This window comes from Mixophyes fleayi, chromosome 11, assembly GCF_038048845.1.
Source record: "Mixophyes fleayi isolate aMixFle1 chromosome 11, aMixFle1.hap1, whole genome shotgun sequence".
Taxonomy (NCBI): Eukaryota; Metazoa; Chordata; class Amphibia; order Anura; family Limnodynastidae; genus Mixophyes; species Mixophyes fleayi.
In genome coordinates this window covers 40474644-40494514 of record NC_134412.1, presented here as the reverse complement: position 1 = coordinate 40494514, position 19871 = coordinate 40474644, and positions in this window count along the sequence as shown.

The following is a 19871-nucleotide window of genomic DNA, read 5'->3' as shown; positions in this document are numbered from 1 at the left end:
TACATTGGTTTAGTTGGATGATTACTGACCTATAATACAAAGTGTTATAGGTTTTAGCTCCTAGAAAACGCATTCTAAACAAGAGCCATTATATTATTTTTTTAAATAATGTTGATGTTGCTCAGTTGTCTTCGTGCAGGATAAGATATCTCTGGTTTATATTTATTTCTATATATTTATGTGTATAGTTTCTTACTGATTTAGGAGGTGCCACCATATGCTTAATGAGAATATATATATTATATTAGAAAATGCTCTCATCATTGTTTGCCACATACAATCTCCATTAGCTTAATGACTGTTTAAATCTGATTGGCTGTTATGGATTTAAAATTAAGCCTGTTTACACTTGAATGATGTCTCTGAGGAAACCACAATCGTGGAGAAACACAGAAGATGTGTAAACCTGGATACTTGTGAACCTAAGACATGATTTTTCCTGATTGGCTTGATATTGAATTCAAGAATTCTTGTATATGTAAGATCCCAGTCTAATTAATAGACATTTCATATAAATTTTCAAGTTTACTGGAGTCTATCTGATCGCAAAGAAGCCGGGAGTTCTAAAAGAGAGAGGTAGCAGGAATCTGTGTTCAACAACAGCAGATAAAGATACCACTAACACACGCTACATATACCTCGATTTGAACTGGCTTACTATGAAGCGAACTGGATGGTGGTAATTAATATTTTAGAATTCAATGTACTATTGACACCTTTGAAATTGGTGAGGAATAAGGATATATATATATATTTTCTTGCCGATAATGGCCATTAATAACAACTGTGGTTTTGAACATTAAGACTCCCTCCCCCAATGTGCACTGAAAGGAGAGCAATTTTGGAGCAATACAAACAAGTGTCCTGGTTCTCATTTTTTCTATTGTTGGTAATAGTGAAGTCATTTGCGTATGTTATATATGTTTTTATATGTTTAAAATGTTTTAATTTAAAATCATTGATTATTATTATATGGTGGCACCCTAAAGTCTAAATGGATTGGATGTGCTTCTTATTTTTTATGTAGCATACAATACAACATTGTTGGAAAATTTGAGACAAAACTGGCCACAGCCTTGACGTGGCCAGCCCCAATCCCCTCATTTTTGCCCTTGATTGTCAAAAGTCGTGACTGTTGGGAGAGAGATGGGTGGACTGCCAAATTGGTGACTCTATAAATAAATGATGATTATGATAACAAAGAGGCTATATTGCATTGAGATCTGGTGACTGTGGAGGCCATTGGAGTACACTCATCATCAATTTTTATAGCGCCATTCCGCAGTGCTGTACAGAGAACTCACTCACATCAGTCCCTGCCCCTTTGGCGCTTACAGTCTAAATTCCCTAATACACACACAGACTAGTGTCAATTTGATAGCAGCCAATTAACCTACTAGTATGTTTTTTTGTGTTTTTTTTAAAGTGTGGGAGAAAAACAGAGTACCCGAAGGAAACCCACAAAAACATGGGGAGAACATACAAACTCCACACAGATAAGGCCATGTTTGGGAATCGAATTCATGACGCCAGTGCTGTAAGGCAAAAGTGCTAACCCCTAAGCCAACGTGATGCCCATTGTCATGTTTGTGATCAAGCTTGGGATGACGTATGCTTTGTGACATGGTGCGTTATCCTACTGGAAGTAGCCATTAGAAGATGGGTAGACTGTGGCCATAGAGGGATTCACATGGTTAGCAACAATACTAAGGTATTGTCACTCACCGGACCGTGAGTGCCTCTGCGCTGGTGCGTGGCTCCCTAGCCTTCCTGCCGCACCTATCCTGAACCGCGGCCGTCCACCATCCTGATGGTCTGCGCATGCGCAGCTCCCAAGAACTCTTGTGACTGTTGCTTTTAATCCAAATTGGTTGATCAAGCAACTCCCTATTTAAGGCACCTGTGTGCATTACCTCATTCCCTGATCTTGGAGTCTCATTCCCTGTGAGTCTCTGAAGGTGTTCCCTGTGTTCTACTAGTGTCTTCAGTTTCCTGCTGATTCCTGATCTACTCATCGCTGGTTTCCATACCCGCTGCTATCTCCTGTGTACTACTAGTGTCTTCAGTTCCTGTGGATTCCCTGTGCTACTCATCGCTGGTTTCCATACCTGCTACAGTCTCCTGTTTCCTGCCTGTGTCCTCAGCTGGACTCTGATTACCGGATCTACTCACCTGTGGTTCCTACACTCGTCTCTGCCGTCCAGCGTCTCTGCAGTTCCTGCATCTCCCTGTGGACAGACTGTTCTACTGAATAGCGGTATGCCTATCTGTTATTGACTTTCTACATTTACTCTGCATATCCGCTAGGACAAGTTTCCACACTCAACAGCGGTATCCATACCCGCTATAGACTGTTATTGTTACGCTGCATACCTGTTTGGAATTAACTGTACTACTCAGTCGTTATATGCATAACTGTGATTGACTATCCATTATTGGCCTGCATATCTGTGCTGAGCAAGTCTCTACCAAGCAGCGCCACACATACCGTTATATAGACTTTGTTGGATACGCTGTATACCTATTGGGATCAAGTTCCTCTGTGCTCTCAGTGTCTGCATCCTATTATCTTTGTATGTATCTTTGTCAACACTTGTACACATCCTCACCGATTAAAGTAGTGCACCCAGGAATGGGGGAGAAGACATTCCTGTTCTGTCGCATCATTTCCATAGTCTGCTGTTTTTGCTTAACAGATAAAGCTGGCACTATCGGGACTTCAGACTTTTCAATGACAGTATTCATTACCCAAGGAGAGAGATCCTGATCATACCAAGGTTTAGAGAGATTGACGTGGTATATTTGTTCCTCCCTTCTACTCCCCAATTGACGGACTCTGTAATTGACAGGGCTGACGGCCTCTAGGATTTCATATGGACCTTGCCAGTGGGCAAAAAGCTTGCTTTCCTGGGTTTGGACCAGGACCAGGGCCTTGTCCCCAGGATTGAAAGATTGAAATACAGCAGTTTTATCATAACTTCTCATTTGCTGTTACAGAGCCTCTTTTACATTTTATTGTAGAATGGGCCCTATCTTTCCCAACTTCTCATACATTTGGGCCACAAGTTGTACCAGTTTTGACTCTCTTGGGCCTTGCAGCTCCCACCCTTCTTTCAACATGTCCAAGATACCCCTTAGCTGCCACCCAATCAATAACTCAAAAGTACTAAACCCTGTTGAGGCTTGAGGTACTTCACGGATGGCAAACAACAAATATATGATAAGAGTGTGCCAACCTTTATTCTCGTGTGACACGGCTTTCCTCATCATGTGCTTCTAAAGTGCTTCTCCAAGCGGTCCGTTTGTGGCTAGTACATGGAGGTGTGAAAAGCTGTCACCCCTAATAGCTGACACATATACGTCATCAACTTGGACATGAACTTGGCCTTGGTCAGTGAGAATTTCCTTGGGAATTCTCAAAAGTGTAAAAATCAACAAGAGCTCTTTAGCCTTGATGCTTTGGACTTTATTTTCCTCACGGGAACTGCCTCTGGATAACGGGTTGCATAGTCAAGCACCACTAATTTATATTGGTGTTCACGAGCGGACTTCTCCAGAGGCCCCATAAAGGGAACCTGAACTACAGGTATTTGTATGAGAGTGCTCTATACCTGAGTTTGGGACAGATTCTCTGACAAATGGGACAAGACTGGCAATACTTTTCACTGCCATATGTACAGCGAGCCAGTAGAACCTGACCAGAACTCGTTTCTGTGTTTTATCTTCCACAGACATGTGTATATGTTGCTTTTAAACACTAGAGGTACGGGAACCCGAGGAACCATTAATTGTTCTAACCTTTTTCCTTGTACAATACCAATTCTATACAGAAAATAATTTTTAAGAACAAAATATGGTATACTTTCTGCAGGCTGAGTAGCTTTTGCAACACCATTCACCTTCGTTCAGTTACATTTTTAAATGCATATTCGAAAGTTGCACCATTAAGCTGGTAGCGGGCAAAGGAAACAAAGTGTCATGGAGCCTGAGTTTGGAGTAGACCTCAAAGTCCTGCTGTAGATAGACGTACTCCCAGAGAGGTGTGGAGTCTAATGGTAGAGAGGTATTTACCAGGGACCCCCGCAAGGGAATATGGACTTAGCTGCTCTCTAGCCACAGGTTGCGGTCCTCTAATCGGGATTGGAGCAGGGTGAGATGGAACCGTGTAGAGGAGCAGGACTGCTGGACGATCAATACAGAGGTTCAGGTGAACGGCAGTGAACCAAAGCGCTGAGGTCTTTATAAAGCGAATAGCTGAGAACAGGACTGATTATGAGGCACGAGGTTCTTGCAATAATACCACAGGTCTTGATGGTGGAACAGGTAACACAGTATACCGATGTGCAGACGGAAGCCAGAGAGAACAGCGTCCTAACAGGTAAGGAGACCTGAAGAATTGGCACCTTAATAGAGAATAAAGTGCTTTAAATAGACAGAGCAAACAGGCAATTAGCCAATAAAGAGAATGCAGAAAATTTTGAAAAGACCAGGGGGTAAATGTATTAACCTCCGGTTTTGTCAACTCCCGCGAGTTCGGCGAGTTGACAGCTTAAATTTAAAGCGGCGCTGCCTTGTAAAGGTAAACTTCCCTTTCCAAGGCAGCGCCGCTTTAAATTTAAGCTGTCAACTCGCCGAACTCGCGGGATTTGACAAAACCGGAGGTTAATACATTTACCCCCAGGTGTGTGCATACTCCGTTCAGACCAGCAAGTGAATGTAAGGAGTGAACCAAGGGAAACAGGTAAGAACAGTGACCAGAATTAAAGATAACTGGTGCAATGTGTGACACAGAGTTGATATTGAATACCAATCCGTATCCTCACCAATAGGCAGGGAGGGTTTATCAACAATGTCAATAGTCTGCGCTGCTTTCGATTGTCCCTGCTTCCCCGAATGACAACACTTATGTGGACATCCTACTGTGAACCCCAGGTATCAAAAACCAGATACTATGTTTTCTTGGGCAAATTCTTTAAGACTGGGATTCTGACCATTGAATCAGTTGCCAACATGTCCACCCGGACTTGCTCACAAAGGACCTCTTTAAATAGTGGGAAGTCTTTGGTGCTATGCAGCCACCACCATAACGGTTTGGTTTTTAAGTGTGAAAGGCAGAAGAGTTCTCTCGTATCACTCAGTCATCCCATGTATCCAAATAACTTTTACCTTGGCCAACTGAGTAGTTTTGGTTTCAGACAGAGCAGAGCTGGAAACCAACGTAAGCTCGCTCCCCAAGTCAACCAACCTAGGACAATATTTTAGTTGATAAGCACAGTCACTTGGAACAAACAAAGATTTCCTGATGTGGGACCCATAGTACAACAACTTGCATAAGCAGGCCCAACAGGTGTAACAGAACAGTCCATGGCTTCCTGTAACCTTGGACCAAAAGTGGCCTGTTTCCCCACATCCTAAGTACTTCGCATTAGACATCTGTTAATAGCAGTTTTTCAATTTTGCTCCGTGGCAAGGACTGTCATACCTGGCTCATTTGCTGTAAAGCACCAAATCTATCTACTACGGTGGCAAGTTCATCATAGAATTGTGGGTCCGACTGCAGCACCTATCTTTGCCACTGGATACAATGATCTATCACCAAAACTTCAATAACCCAAGTAGGCGAATTCAACACATATGCAGCTGTTGAAGAGTAGACCCCCATCCTTGGAGGGCATTGTTTGAACAGATCTATGACCTGCATCATTCTGGACTGATGCAGGTCATAGAAATATGCGATGAAATCACTGCTGTTTTTTATGTATCACAAACTGTATATAAACCAGGCACTGAGACCACCATACAGTCTACTTTGACCACAGACTTCAGGATTAAATGACTGTATGCTGGATCCAGAGCGCTTGCGTATGTATCGCTGTACTTTATTTTATTCAATTGTTATTCGTTGCATCTTGCTATTAAATCTCTTTGTGCCTTTGTTAGGAGCCGCGGCTCCTCCTGTCTCCAATCTCCTCCTGGTGTCCCGGTCGGACGTCACTTCCTGTATTCAGCCCAACTGTTAGCAGGGCAATGGCCGGACGCCGAATTGATGGCTATTGTGCCCCGGCAACACAGGGCAGCCGGGCGCGTGCGCTACCAGACCTGCGGGCTAATTTACCTGCTCATTAATTGATTACCACGACCTGGGGGTAATTACAGGGCAAAGCCCTGATTGGCTACATCAGTATTAGCTTAGCCTCCCTGCCAGTTATAGCATGGACTCTGTCTGCTGACCTGCTACTGTTCTTGCTTTGTCCCAGTTTTCCTGTGGATACTCTGCCCGTTTACTATTGGACCTTCTGTTATGACCCTTTTGCTCTATTCTTGGATTCCACTGTCGTGCTGGTGACCCTGACCTTTTGGCGTGTTATTTGGCTGTTCTACTTGCTTCGGATCCCGACCTCGGCTTCCGTCTGACCATCCACTACCATCTACACAGCCTCCTCTGGCCTGCCACTGCGGTGTTGTTAGCAAACTTACTTTTATGTTCTTGCCCTTAGATTTGCCCTCATTCAAGATGGCCGTGATTGCCTCATGAAGTTTCCATCTTGGATCTCTGATATGAACTTGCCCTTACAATAGCCCTTATCCAAGATGGCCAGAACTGTCTCAGGAAGAATCCATCTTGGATCTCATTTCCTGTTTGGACCTAGAAAAGGCACTTCCTGTTTTGCAGCCTTTGCTCGAGTATTGTGTTTGTGTCTGAACCAGATGCTTCCACAGAACCTTGCTCCCTTGTGATTTGGAATAGAATTCCTTGATACCTCTACCAGACATTTATCTTGTTGATACTTTGGACTTGCTTGCTGGACATTTAAGATTTATTTCTATATTAAAATAAATCCTGTTTACTACAGAACTACCTGGTTATTGGGTTCCGTTTGTAATACCAGAAGTTTGACACTTACACTACGCTAAGAGTTAAGTCCTGGGGGCATCTAAGTACCTGTGAGTGCATAAAGCTCTACGAGAACGGCGGCTACTATAGGTGAAGACCTCTTCCATCAGTTCTGTAAGTTCGTTATCTCTCCGGCAGCCTAACATTATAACTGGCCTAAAAATTTCCAGGAGGAACTCATCGGGATGGATGAAAACGGAGCCAACCCATCAGATGGTTCAGGGATTATCGCATCAGCTCTCTGCACAAGAGGAAGCCTCTAGGACTTCGCAAGTTACCTTGGCACCTGTGGGAGAACCAAAACTAAATTTACCGGACCGGTTTTCTGGGGACAGAGCACTGTTCCTGAATTTCAAGGAAAGCTGCAAGCTCTATTTCCGTCTGAGACTTCAGTCTTCCAGTTCCGAACAGCAAAGGGTTGGTATCATCACCTCCCTTCTCCAGGGTGATCCGCAGTCATGGGCTTTCAGTCTGACCCCAACAAGTCCAATAATACAGTCTGTAGATACCTTCTTCAATACCTTGGGTCTACTCTATGATGACGGGGTCGAGTGGCCTCCGCTGAGGCTCATCTGAGGGCCTTGAAGCAAGGCCAGCACTCTGCCGAGGAGTACTGTGCTGAATTTAGACGATGGTCTACTGACAGTGAATGGAATGATCCGGCATTACGTAGTCCGTTTCACCTAGGGCTGTCAGAACAGATCAAGGACACTCTTGTACAGTACCCTTCTCCAACATCTCTGGAGACCCTCATGCAGCTTGGCATAAAAATTGATAGAAGGATCAAGGAGAGGAAGGCGAAATAGGAGTCACCATCTATTTCCTCTGCCTTTGCTCCCATATCAACGGACCTTGAAGATCCCATGCAATTAGGAGCATACCGTCTTTCGTCTGAGGAAACGAATAGAAGACTGACTCAAGGCCTCTGTCTCTACTATGGCATCAAGGGCCACTTTTCCCACTTCTTTCCTAACAAATCCAGAAAAGACCATGCCTAGGGAACAAGGGGGAAGTTCGCCTAAGTCGGCTAATCATAACCTCATGGAGGATATACTCACGGAGCCTGTTCTGAGGCCGTCTCAGCCTTCATAGATAGTGGTGCCACCAGCATTTTTCTGGACATCGGGTTCGCTCATTCCTCTGGGATTCCTTCGTGTGAACCGTGAGTATGCGATCACTGTTTGTGGCCTGGATGGTAGTCCGTTGCCTGGTTGTAAAATTGTTTATGAGACTCCTCTGCTGCAGCTAACCATGGGTGCTCTCCACTTAGAAGCCCTGTCATTTCACCTCATTGATTGTCAATCCGTACCATTAATTTTGGGCCATCCCTGGCTCTCCCTCCACAACCCTTTAGTGGATTGGGTTAATGGGGAGATAACTTAGTGGAGCCCTTACTGTTCACAGTCCTGCTTGACCTTGCCCCTCTGGATCTTGCAACCAGTGTCTAAGCAGCTCCCTCCTCAATACCATGAGTTCCGGGATGTGTTCTCTAAAATAGCGGCTGACTCTCTTGGCCTGAGTCATTAAGGAAAGTAAGGCAAAAAAAGGAGTAAATGTTCTCTGGGACAAACCATGTTACAATGTAAGGGATGCAAATTAGTTTATTATTTTGCAGATAAGTTAAATGCTGGCTGTTTTTACATCTAAAAGACAAATACTTGCTAGCTTTATTTTTACACTGAAATATAAAGTTGATCTAGGACATGCCCTACCTCAACTATAAATCTGTCCCCACATTTTAAATTTACCCTCCCCCCAATGCACAGTGCAACATGGTTTTGCCCAAAGTTACTCCTTTTTTTATGCTTTGCTCTCCTTAATGACTCAAGCCCTCTGTCTCCACATCATGACTTTGATTGTGCCATTAATCTGATTCTTGGTTCCAGACTGCCCAAAGGGAGGTTTTACTCTCTCTGGTCCCGAGACCAAGGCCATGCAGGAGTATATAGAAGAGAAACTGGAAAAAGAGTTTATCAGGCCTTCTAAATCTCCAGTAGGAGCCGGATGCTTCTTTGTATAAAAAAAAAGACAGTGGATTGCGGCCCTGCATTGACTACCGGGGTCTTAATCAAATCACAATGAAAAACACCTATCCTCTTTGTCACAGGCACTAGGAGTTCTGCCCAGGATTCACCAGTTGACTTTGCTTACCAGAGGGGCGGAGTTTGCACAGCGGTCCTCTGGCAGTAGGGTGAATAGTGGAACATATATAACAGCAGATGGAGAGAGGATGCCAATGGAATTGATGATAGTCAGTGACTTGCAGCTATTCTGGAAGATGAGTCAGCGACTTGCAGCTATACTGGTAGATGAGTCAGTGACTTGCAGCTATAGTGGAAAGGCAGGTTTCAACCACGGAGAGCAGGGTGGACGTGAGCTGGTGAAGGAAGGTAATAGGAGAGTCAGTGGTCTGCGGATAGCAAGTTGTACCACTGCTGTGATGGGAAGACTTGCCCAAGTGCAGGTAGGTAGCGGGAGAGTCAGTGGTCTGCGTTCAGCAAGTTGTACCACTGCTGTGAAGGGAAGACTTGTCCAAGTGCATGTAGGTAGCGGTGAAGTCAGTGGTCTGCGTATAGCAAGTTGTACCACTGCTGTGATGAGAAGACTTGTCCAGGTGCAGGTAGGTAGAGGAGGCGTCAGTGGTCTGCGGATAGCAAGTTGTACCACTGCGAGTAAGTGAGGACTTGTTCAGGTGCGGATAAGTGGAGGCATGAAAAGAGTCAATAACTGTATGAAGACAATGAGAGCACAGAGGAACTTGTTCCAAACAGATATGCAGCGTTACTGCTAATAGTCTATAATGGTATGTATACCCCTGCTGAGTAGAGAGGCTTGTACAAAGCGGATATGCGGGATAATAACTGATAGTCAATCACAGGTATGCATATCGCTGCTGAGTAGAGAAGCTTGTTTCAAACAGATATGCAACGGAACAACTAATAGTCTATAGCGGGTATGGATACCGCTGCTGAGTAGAGAAGCTTGTCCTAAGCGGATATGCAAGGTAACAGCTGATAGTCAATAACAAGTAAGCATACCGCTGATGAGTAGAGAAGCTTGTCCAACGAGGATATGCAGGCACAGCAGGAGCGCTGAACGGCTGTAGCGGGTATGGAAACCGCAGGTGAGCAGAGCGGGTAGTCCAGCAGACAGCTGAGGACACGAGCAGGATACAGGAGTCTGTAGCGGGTATGAGAACCGCTGATGAGCAGAGCAGGTAATCCAGAAGCCAGCTGTGGACACGAGCAGGACACAGGAATCAGTAGCGGGTATGGAAACCCCTGATGATTAGAGCAGGTAATCAGCAGGAAGCTGAAGACACTAGCAGGACACAGGAGACACCTTCAGAGACTCACAGGGAATGAGACTCAAGATCAGGCAACGATGTAATGAGCACAGGTGCCTTAAATAGGGAGAGGTGCCTGATCCACCAATTAGATTAAAAGCAAAGGTCATAAGTTCTTGGATGCTGCGCATGCGCAGTCCATTAAGATGGCAGACGGCCGCGGCTCAGGACAGGCGCTGGCAGGAAGGCTAGAGAACCACGCACCAGCGCAGAGGCACTCACGGTCCGGTGAGTGACACTCTTCCCCTTATCTCTGTGCTTTTTAATCAACTAAAAGCTGCCACCATCTTCACCAAGATTGATCTCCACGGAGCATACAACCTTATCCACATCAGAGAGGGGGACAAATAGAAAACGGCATTTAACACACAATCTGGCCACTATGAGTACCTGGTCATGCAGTTTGGTCTTAGTAACGTACCTGCATTATTTCAAGATCTAATTAATGAAGTGCTCTGTGAATTTCTCGGTCAGTTCGTTGTAGTGTATTTGAATGACATCCTGATATATTCACAGTCATTGGGGTAAATGTATCAAGGTCCGATTTTGACAGCGTGTTGAAATCGCGGGTGTTAACCCGCGATTTTAGTGAAAAAAAACTGAAATGTATCAAGCTGCGATTTTGACACTGATCTTCAGAATCACTGGTCATCTCTGGCGATTTGCTGCGATGTAAACACTCCAGTGTTTAGCTAACTCTCCTGTGTTTGGCAAACTCTTCTGTGTTGTAGCAGCGAGTTGTAAACACATCACTGTTACACTGCCTGTCATACAGCTGCCGGAGCTCCGGCAGCTGTCAAAATGGTAAAGAATAGAAGAAATTAAAAAAAAAAAAAAAAGTGTGGGGTCCCCCCTCTATTCCAGCTTAACCCTAGTGCTGCCTGACTACTGCTGGTCCCGTGAAAATCGGGGAAAATTTTTGCGTGCGGTACCCCCGATTTTCACTTTACCAGCACTAGGCAAACTAGCCAGGGTTGGCGGCACTATAGCAGTGGGACACATGGCAGGGGTCCCCCTGCCATAATGACTAACCAACCCTAGACTGTTTAGCCCTGGGCTGGATTCCCTAGGGAGTAGGCTCTTCCTACTACCCCTGGGCTGTGGGTAGTAGGGTAATACCGGCGTTAAAGTGTAAAAATCTTTTGTGGAACTACAAGTTCCAGCCAGCCAGGTTGCCCAAACAAGTGTGGCCATGCTGCTGCTTGTATAACTACAAGCACCAGCATACCCACGGCAGCCAGGGCATGTTGGCACTTGGACAACCACAAGTGCCAACATGCCCTGACATTCCTGGCTTGCTGGGCCCTGTAGTTCCCCAAAAAAAAATGTTAAAAAAACCCACAACACCCTGGTATGTACCACATACATTTAATAAAAATAAAAAAAACCACAATAAACACAGTAACCACCCTCATTTACACCACATATATATTTATTAAAAAAAATAAACCACAAATACTCACCAAAGATGTCTTCTTTCTGTACCAAATTCTCCTTGCTTGCCCCAGTCCCACAGTATTTGTACCATCCAAAAGTTTGGGCTTGAAAAATCTCTTCTTGCCTTCGCCCAGAAGGGGCCCCTTATTGATTGTAGTCTTCTTTGCTTCGGCCAGGATGGCCCCATATTTGTACATCCCGACACTTTAATCTTGCTTGCAGAAAAACAAAAAAAGCTGGAGCTGCCGCAAACACCTCCTACCCAGTAGGAGGTCCGTTACGCAATGAACGGACATTCATTGCGCAAGGTCTATGTACTGTATTAAGTGATTTTCCCACGCTATTGGGGAAATCACCTAATACTGTAAATAGAGCTTACGCAAGAAGCTGTTACGGTTCAGGATACCTTAGTCAGTATTTTCGCAGGCCTTCCTAGGGCGCGGAGTCTAACGGCCCTCCCAGTCTTCACCAAGAACCACCGCAAGGCAGGATGGGTTTTGCTGCTGGAGAACCGCAGGTCGCTGCCCCCAGGTTAGCCTACTGACGTAAGGAGAAAGCTCTATGTGATGGATAGGCAGAGGCAAAAATAGGACAGGTAGGTGCAAGTAAGTAAAGCACACTAACTGTGAATTCCGGAGGATGGTAGTCTGGAACGGAAGCCGGTTCGGTACACGGAATCTAGGAGTACTAGTGATTAGACCAGAGGATAGTCAGGAACACAGCCGGGTCGGTACACAGGAATCGGTCCAATACGCAGTGCCAGAGATGAGTCCAGGGGATAGCCAGAAACACAGCCGGGTCGGTACACAGGAATCGGTCCAAAACGCGGTGCCAGGGATGAAACCAAAGAATAGCCAGAAACACAGCCGAGTCGGTACACAGGAATCTGGAACAATGCAGGAAAACACAGGAGGCAGGAACACAGGAGAGGGAGCCAGAAGCAGGAAACACGTTGCTCTGACACAGATAGTATGTCAGAGCAGAGTAGATATAGAATTTGAATTCCCCGCCCAGGAGTCACATGACCGCTGCAGAGAGAAGCCGGAAGTGCGGGAGCGCGAGCAGAGGAAAGCGCTGACACCCGCCCAGGAGATCATGACAGCCGCCAGGACATCGCCGGAAGCGCGGCGGAGCAGGGAACAGGTAAGCACGTGACAGTACCCCCCTTCTTCAGGGATGGCCTCCGGACAGATTTCTGAGGGAACTTGGCATGGAATTTCTTCAATAAATTTGGAGCATGAAGATCTCATGTCGGAATCCAGGAACGCTCCTCAGGACCGTAGCCTTCCCAATCAACCAGCAACTGTAAGGAACCTCTGGAAATTCGGGAGTTTAGAATTTCCTTAACCTCAAATTCCTGATATTGCGCAGAAATGGCGGAAGGAGGTTTTTTTAGAAGAGGAAAATTTGTTAACAACAAATGGCTTGAGAAGGGAAATGTGAAACACATTGGGAATCCTTAAGGTAGGAGGTAATTTTAATCTAAAGGCTACTGGATTGATGACCTCCAAGATCCTGAAGGGACCAATGAATCAGGGGGCGAATTTCCTAGAGGGAACCAGCAAGCGAAGATTCCTCGTAGCCATACTTTGTCACCAGGAGCAAGTAATGGAGATGGTCTCCTTCTCTTATCAAATGCTTTCTTACTGGTGGCAGAGGTGTGAAGCAGTCTGTGTCTAATTAAATCCCACCTAGACAAGAAGTCCAATAAAAGGGAATCAACTGCAGGAACTCCAGAAGCAGGTAGGTCATTAAAAGGAGGAACTTTAGGATGAAATCCTTGGAGAGCAAAAAAGGGAGATGCAGAGGTAGAGTCATGCGAATGATTGTTGTGAGCAAACTCTGCCCAAGGTAGCAAATCAACCCAGTTGTCATGTTTAGCTGAAATGAAACATCTGAGGAATTTCTCCAGCTCTTCATTAGTCCTTTCAGTGAGACCATTACTTTGAGGATGGTATGCAGAAGAAAAATTCAGCTTAATTGCACAGACACGAGAAAAGGCCCTCCAAAATCTAGCGACGAACTGAGTTCCACGATCAGAGACCATAACATCTGGACAACCATGGAGGCAGAAAATCTCTTTGATAAAAAAATTGCGCCAGAACAGGAGCGGAAGGAAGACCCTTTAATGCCACAAAGTGAGCGGCCCGAGAAAGGCGATCAGTGACTACCCATACCACGGTGAAACCTCTGGAAGAGGGTAAATCTGTAATAAAATTCATAGAGAGTATTAAAGTAATTTTATCGTTTTCAAATAAGCATTGCCCAAGCGATTGTATTGTGTTTCTAACGCACAAAGTGATTTATTTTAGCAGATGTAAATAGTCAACAATTCAATACATTATTATATTATGATACAGTACAGTACAGCCAATACCAAAAGATAAATACATACCGTTTGCGCTACGCTGCGCTAACCAAGGGCACCAGTGAACAGTGATTCCCCCTTGAATACTGTGATCAGTGAAGATCTGAGGCTGTTGGGGGTGCAGCTATGATTATATATACAGTCAGTGTTACACAGTGAACAATAGAGATAACGTGGCTTGCTTCTCTAGGTCCAGACAAGGGTGGTTCCAGGGTAAACAGGTCATAGGCTAGTTCAGACTAAGGAATTCCAAAGGTGGGGGTCATCTCTCCAGGGGATGTGCTCCAGTTACAATGAGTTCATTAGCATATTGCATTCTGATATCAATCTGGCTATTTATTCCCTAACATCAATAACTAGAGTATGCAATATGCGATCTCTTCGGCGATGGAACCAGACAGCTGCTGATGAATAGGGGATTAGTATGATATCAGACATGACACATTTCCCATAACCTGAACATTAGATAACACTAAAGTGCACATATAATCATAATATATAAACGAATAATAAACCAAATACTGTCTGCTCATAAATTACTGTGTAATGGATCCAATATGAATATGAATTACATAAATAACTAAATGTTGTAATGCGAGTGTGTACGTGCGTATTTTACCGTGCGATCACCATATGCCACGTGTAGCGTGGCATACTGAGTGCAATCGGCCAATAAAACAATATTAACCTATATACTTTCGTTCATCCAATTATACGACTTCGACAAGAGATGACTCCATGGCCGATCCGGGATGGGTAGAGGTTGTAGCAAACCATAGGGAACTTGTCGAGGAACTTTGTTCTGAGCACAGGTGGGACATGCCGCCACAAAATCTCGAACGTCCGAGTGGATAGACGGCCACCAATAATTACGGGAAATGAATTCCAAGGTTTTCTTAATACCAGCATGACCAGAAAATCGGGAGGCGTGAGCCCACTTGAGAAGTTTGGGCTGGAGATACGGAGGGACCAAGATCTTCCCGCGAGGAATAGTTAGATGAGCTGGAGTGGTGGCCAAAATACATTCTGGATCCAGGATGGGTCTAGGACAGTGGTTCCCAAACTTTTGCAGTTCACGGCACCCTTAGAGTCTCCAAATTTTTTCAAGGCACCCCTCCAAAATAATTACTGAGCAGTCCTGTTTTAGAAGTAGTTGGGTCAAAAAAATTTAACAAGTATTTAGGTCAGGACAGAAATACTTATTTAGTTGTATGCAAAAATGCCCCCTCTACATCCAGACACACTGCCCCCTCTGCATCCAGTCACTCTGCCCCCTCTGATGCTGCCCCCTCTGCCATCTCTCATGCTGTCCCCTCTCACTGCCCTCTGTCACGCTGTCCTCCTCCTCTGCCCTCTGTCACGCTGTCCTCCTCCTCTGCCCTCTGTCACGCTGTCCCCCTCCTCTGCTCTCTGTCACACTGTCCCCCCTCCTTTGTCACACTTTCCCCCTCCTCTGCCTTCTGTCACGCTGTCCCCCTCCTGTGCCCTCTGTCACGCTGTACCCCTCCTCTGCCCTCTGTCTCCCTCCTCTGCCCTCTGTCACACTGCCCCCTCTGCATCCAGGCACTCTGCCCCCTCTGCCCCAGGCACTCTGCCCCCTCTGCAGCCCTCTGTCACGCTGCCCCCCTCTGCTGCCCGCTGTCACTCTGCTGCTCGCTGCCCCCCTCTGCTGCACGCTGCCCTACCTCTGCTTCCCTGCTGTCCCCCTCTGCAGCACGCTGCCCCCCTCTGCTGCCCTCTGTCCTCCTCTGCTGCCCTCTGTCCTCCTCTGCTGCCCTCTGTCCTCCTCTGATTCCCGCTGTCATCCTCTGCTTCCCGCTGTCCTCCTCTGCTGCCTGCTGTCCCCCTCTGCTGCCCGCTGTCCCCCTCTGCTGCACGCTGCCCCCCTCTGCTTCCCTGCTGTCCCCCTCTGCTGCCCCGCTGTCCTCCTCTGCTGCCCTCTGTCCTCCTCTGCTGCCCTCTGTCCCCCTTCTCTGCCCTCTGTCACACTGCCCCCTCTGCATCCAGGCACTCTGCCCCCTCTGCCCCCAGGCACTCTTCCCCCTCTGCAGCCCTCTGTCACGCTGCCCCCCTCTGCTGCCCTCTGTCACTCTGCTGCCCTCTGTCACTCTGCTGCCCGCTGCCCCCCTCTGCTGCTCGCTGCCCCACTCTGCTTCCCTGCTGTCCCCCTCTGCTGCACGCTGCCCCCCTCTGCTGCCCTCTGTCCTCCTCTGCTGCCCTCTGTCCTCCTCTGCTGTCCTCTGTTCTCCTCTGCTGCCCTCTGTCCTCCTGATTCCCGCTGTCCTCCTCTGCTGCCCGCTGTCCTCCTCTGCTGCCCGCTGTCCCCCTCTGCTGCCCGCTGTCCCCCTCTGCTGCCCGCTGTCCCCCTCTGCTGCCCGCTGTCCCCCTCTGCTGCACGCTGCCCCCCTCTGCTTCCGTGCTGTCCCCCTCTGCTGCCCCGCTGTCCTCCTCTGCTGCCCGCTGTCCTCCTCTGCTGCCCCCTGTCCTCCTCTGCTGCCCCCTGTCCTCCTCTGCCCTCCTCCACTTCCCTATGTCCTCCTCCGCTGCCCGCTGTCCTCCTCCGCTTCCCGCTGTCCTCCTCCGCTACCCGCTGTCCTCCTTCCGCTGCCCGCTGTCCTCTTCCGCTGCCTGCTGTCCTCCTCTGCCCTCTGTCCTCCTCCGCTGCCCTCTGTCCTCCTCCGCTGCCCTCTGGCCTCCTCCGCTTCCCGCTGTCCTCCGCTGCCCGATGTCCTCCTCCGCTTCCCGATGTCCTCTTCTGCTTCTCCCAGCCAGGCACTCTGCCCCCTCTGCAGCCCTTTGTCACGCTGCCCCCCTCTGCTGCCCTCTGTCACTCTGCTGCCCTCTGTCACTCTGCTGCTCACTGCCCACCTCTGCTGCACGCTGCCCCCCTCTGCTTCCCTGCTGTCCCCCTCTGCTGCACGCTGCCCCCCTCTGCTGCCCTCTGTCCTCCTCTGCTGCCCTCTGTCCTCCTCTGCTGCCCCCTGTCCTCTGCTGCCCCCTGTCCTCCTCTGCTGCCCCCTGTCCTCCTCTGCCCTCCTCCGCTTCCCTATGTCCTCCTCCGCTGCCCTCTGTCCTCCTCCGCTTCCCGCTGTCCTCCTCCGCTTCCCGCTGTCCTCCTTCCGCTGCCCGCTGTCCTCTTCCGCTGCCCGCTGTCCTCCTCTGCCCTCTGTCCTCCTCCGCTGCCCTCTGTCCTCCTCCGCTGCCCTCTGTCCTCCTCCGCTGCCCTCTGTCCTCCTCCGCTTCCCGCTGTCCTCCTCCGCTGCCCGATGTCCTCCTCCGCTTCCCGATGTCCTCTTCTGCTTCTCCCAGCCAGGCACTCTGCCCCCTCTGCAGCCCTTTGTCACGCTGCCCCCCTCTGCTGCCCTCTGTCACTCTGCTGCTCACTGCCCACCTCTGCTGCACGCTGCCCCCCTCTGCTTCCCTGCTGTCCCCCTCTGCTGCACGCTGCCCCCCTCTGCTGCCCTCTGTCCTCCTCCGCTGCCCGCTGTCCTCCTCCGCTTCCCGATGTCCTCCTCTGCTTCTCCCAGCCATAAAAACAAGAAAGAGCACATAAACTTACCAATCCGCCGGGACCCAGCAGCCTCCTCTCTCCCGCAGCTGTCACTGACGTTGATATTCAGTGGCAGCTGCGGGAGAGAGGAGGCTGCTGGGTCCCGGCGCCCGGAGGATTGGTAAGTTTATGTGCTCTTTCTTTTTTTTTATGACTGGCCCGCGGCACCCCAGTGACAGCGCCGCGGCACCCCTGGGAGCCGCGGCGCACAGTTTGGGAACCACCGGTCTAGGAACTTCCTCTCCCGTATCCATAGAGTCGACTGAATGAGAGAGAGCATCTGCCTTCTTGTTCTTGGATCCTGGTCTGAAGGTGATGATCATATCGAAGCGGGAGAAGAACAGGGACCATCTGGTCTGACGAGGATTAAGGCAAGATGCAGTTTGTAAATACAACAGGTTCTTGTGATCTGTAAAATTTTTTAATAGGAAACCTGGCTCCTTCCAAATGATGTCTCCAAGCTTCTAAGGCTAACTTGATGGCACGGAGTTCTCTATCCCCTATGCCATAGTTCTTTTCTGCGGCCGAAAGTTTACGAGAAAAGAAGCCACAGGGGGAAAATTTTCCAGATGAATCTTTCTGAGATAAAATAGCTCCAACTCCAATAGAGGATGAAAATAGAATCCAGCCCCTGCTGGAGAGGAGGATTTCCGGATAAAGCTCGGAGTTAAATTTTCTTTGATATATTGAGACATAGCATCGGATTCAGGCAAAGACAAGGGAAAAACACGTCCTTTAGATGGAATCTTGTCCGGTAACAACTCAATAGTACAATCCCAAGGTCTATGAGGAGGTAATTTGGAAGCCTCTTTCTCACAAAATACGTCAGAAAAGGAATGGTACTGGGGAGGGATACCAGAGGATGTTGTGAGAGAAGAGGAACAAGCAGTACTGGACCTGTGAATCTTGGGAAGACAACGGGAATGGCAGGCTGGACCCCAAGCAAGAACCTCCGGTTTATGCCAATCTAAGGTGGGAGAGTGAAGTCTAACCCAAAGGAAGGCCGAGGATCAGAGGATTTATAGCCTCAGGGATAACTAATAAGGAAATCTCCTCCGTATGTAGTGCTCCAATGCGGAGGGAGAAGTTAATGGTTTTCTTCCTAATAGATCCTCCAGTAATACGACTACCATCGATAGCTGTGATGGCGATAGGCGGGTCCAAGGGAAGCGTAGGTAACGACAACTTCTCAACGATGTCAGCTCTTATGAAATTCCCTGCTGCCCCGGAGTCGATAAGTGCTGGAAGAGAAAGCTGCTTGTCAATAAATTGTAGAAGGACTTGGATGGAAAAGCTAGAATCCACTGGAGAAGAAATAAACATACTTAACTTAGCCTCTCCATCGTCAGTTAGGTTCGGTCGTTTCCTGGTCGCTTTCCACAAAGGCTCAACACATGACCGGGTTCCCCGCAATAAAGGCACAAACGATTCTTGAATCGCCTCTCCCTCTCCTCCTGAGACAGGCACGCTCTTCCTAACTGCATAGGCTCCTCCTCAGGTACCACCGGACTCTGAAACCGGGGAGCCAAACTGAAGGTAGGACGGCGGGAACTCTCCCTCTCGAGAGCGTTCACGAAACCGGATATCAATCTGGTTACACAGAGACCAATGCATCCAGGGAAGTTGGGAGTTCTTGACTTGCTAATTCATCCTTGATGCGGTCGGACAAGCCTTGCCAAAAGGTGGCCACAAGGGCTTCGTTATTCCAATGTAGCTCGGCCGCCATAGTACGAAATTGAAGAGCGTACTGACCTAATGTAAGGGAACCTTGGCGCAGACAGAGAAGACCAGAAGCCGCGCTGGAGACACGTCCTGGTTCATCAAAGATGTGTCTGAAGGTTTCCAGGAAGGTGGTACAATTATGAAGTATAGAATCATTATGCTCCCATAGGGGAGATGCCCAGGCAAGAGCTTGACCAGACAGCAAGGAAATGATGTATGCCACTTTAGTCTTTTCCGTTGGGAAATTCCCGGGCTGTAGTTCGAACTGTATGACACACTGATTTAAAAATCCTCTACATGCCTTGGGGTCCCCATCGAATTTAGGTGGATTAGGGATGCAGAGTTGAGATATGGCTGGAGCAGAAGCGACAGCGCTACTCTGAGAAGAAGTGGATTGCGGAGATGGAGCAGATGGAGGAGTGTGGGCAGATAAGATAGATGTGTGGGGGTCAGAGCAAACTGTTACGCTTCAGGTTAACTTAGTCAGTATTTTTGCAGGCCTTCCTAGCGCGCGGAGTCTAACAGCCCCCCGGTCTTCACCAAGAACCACCGC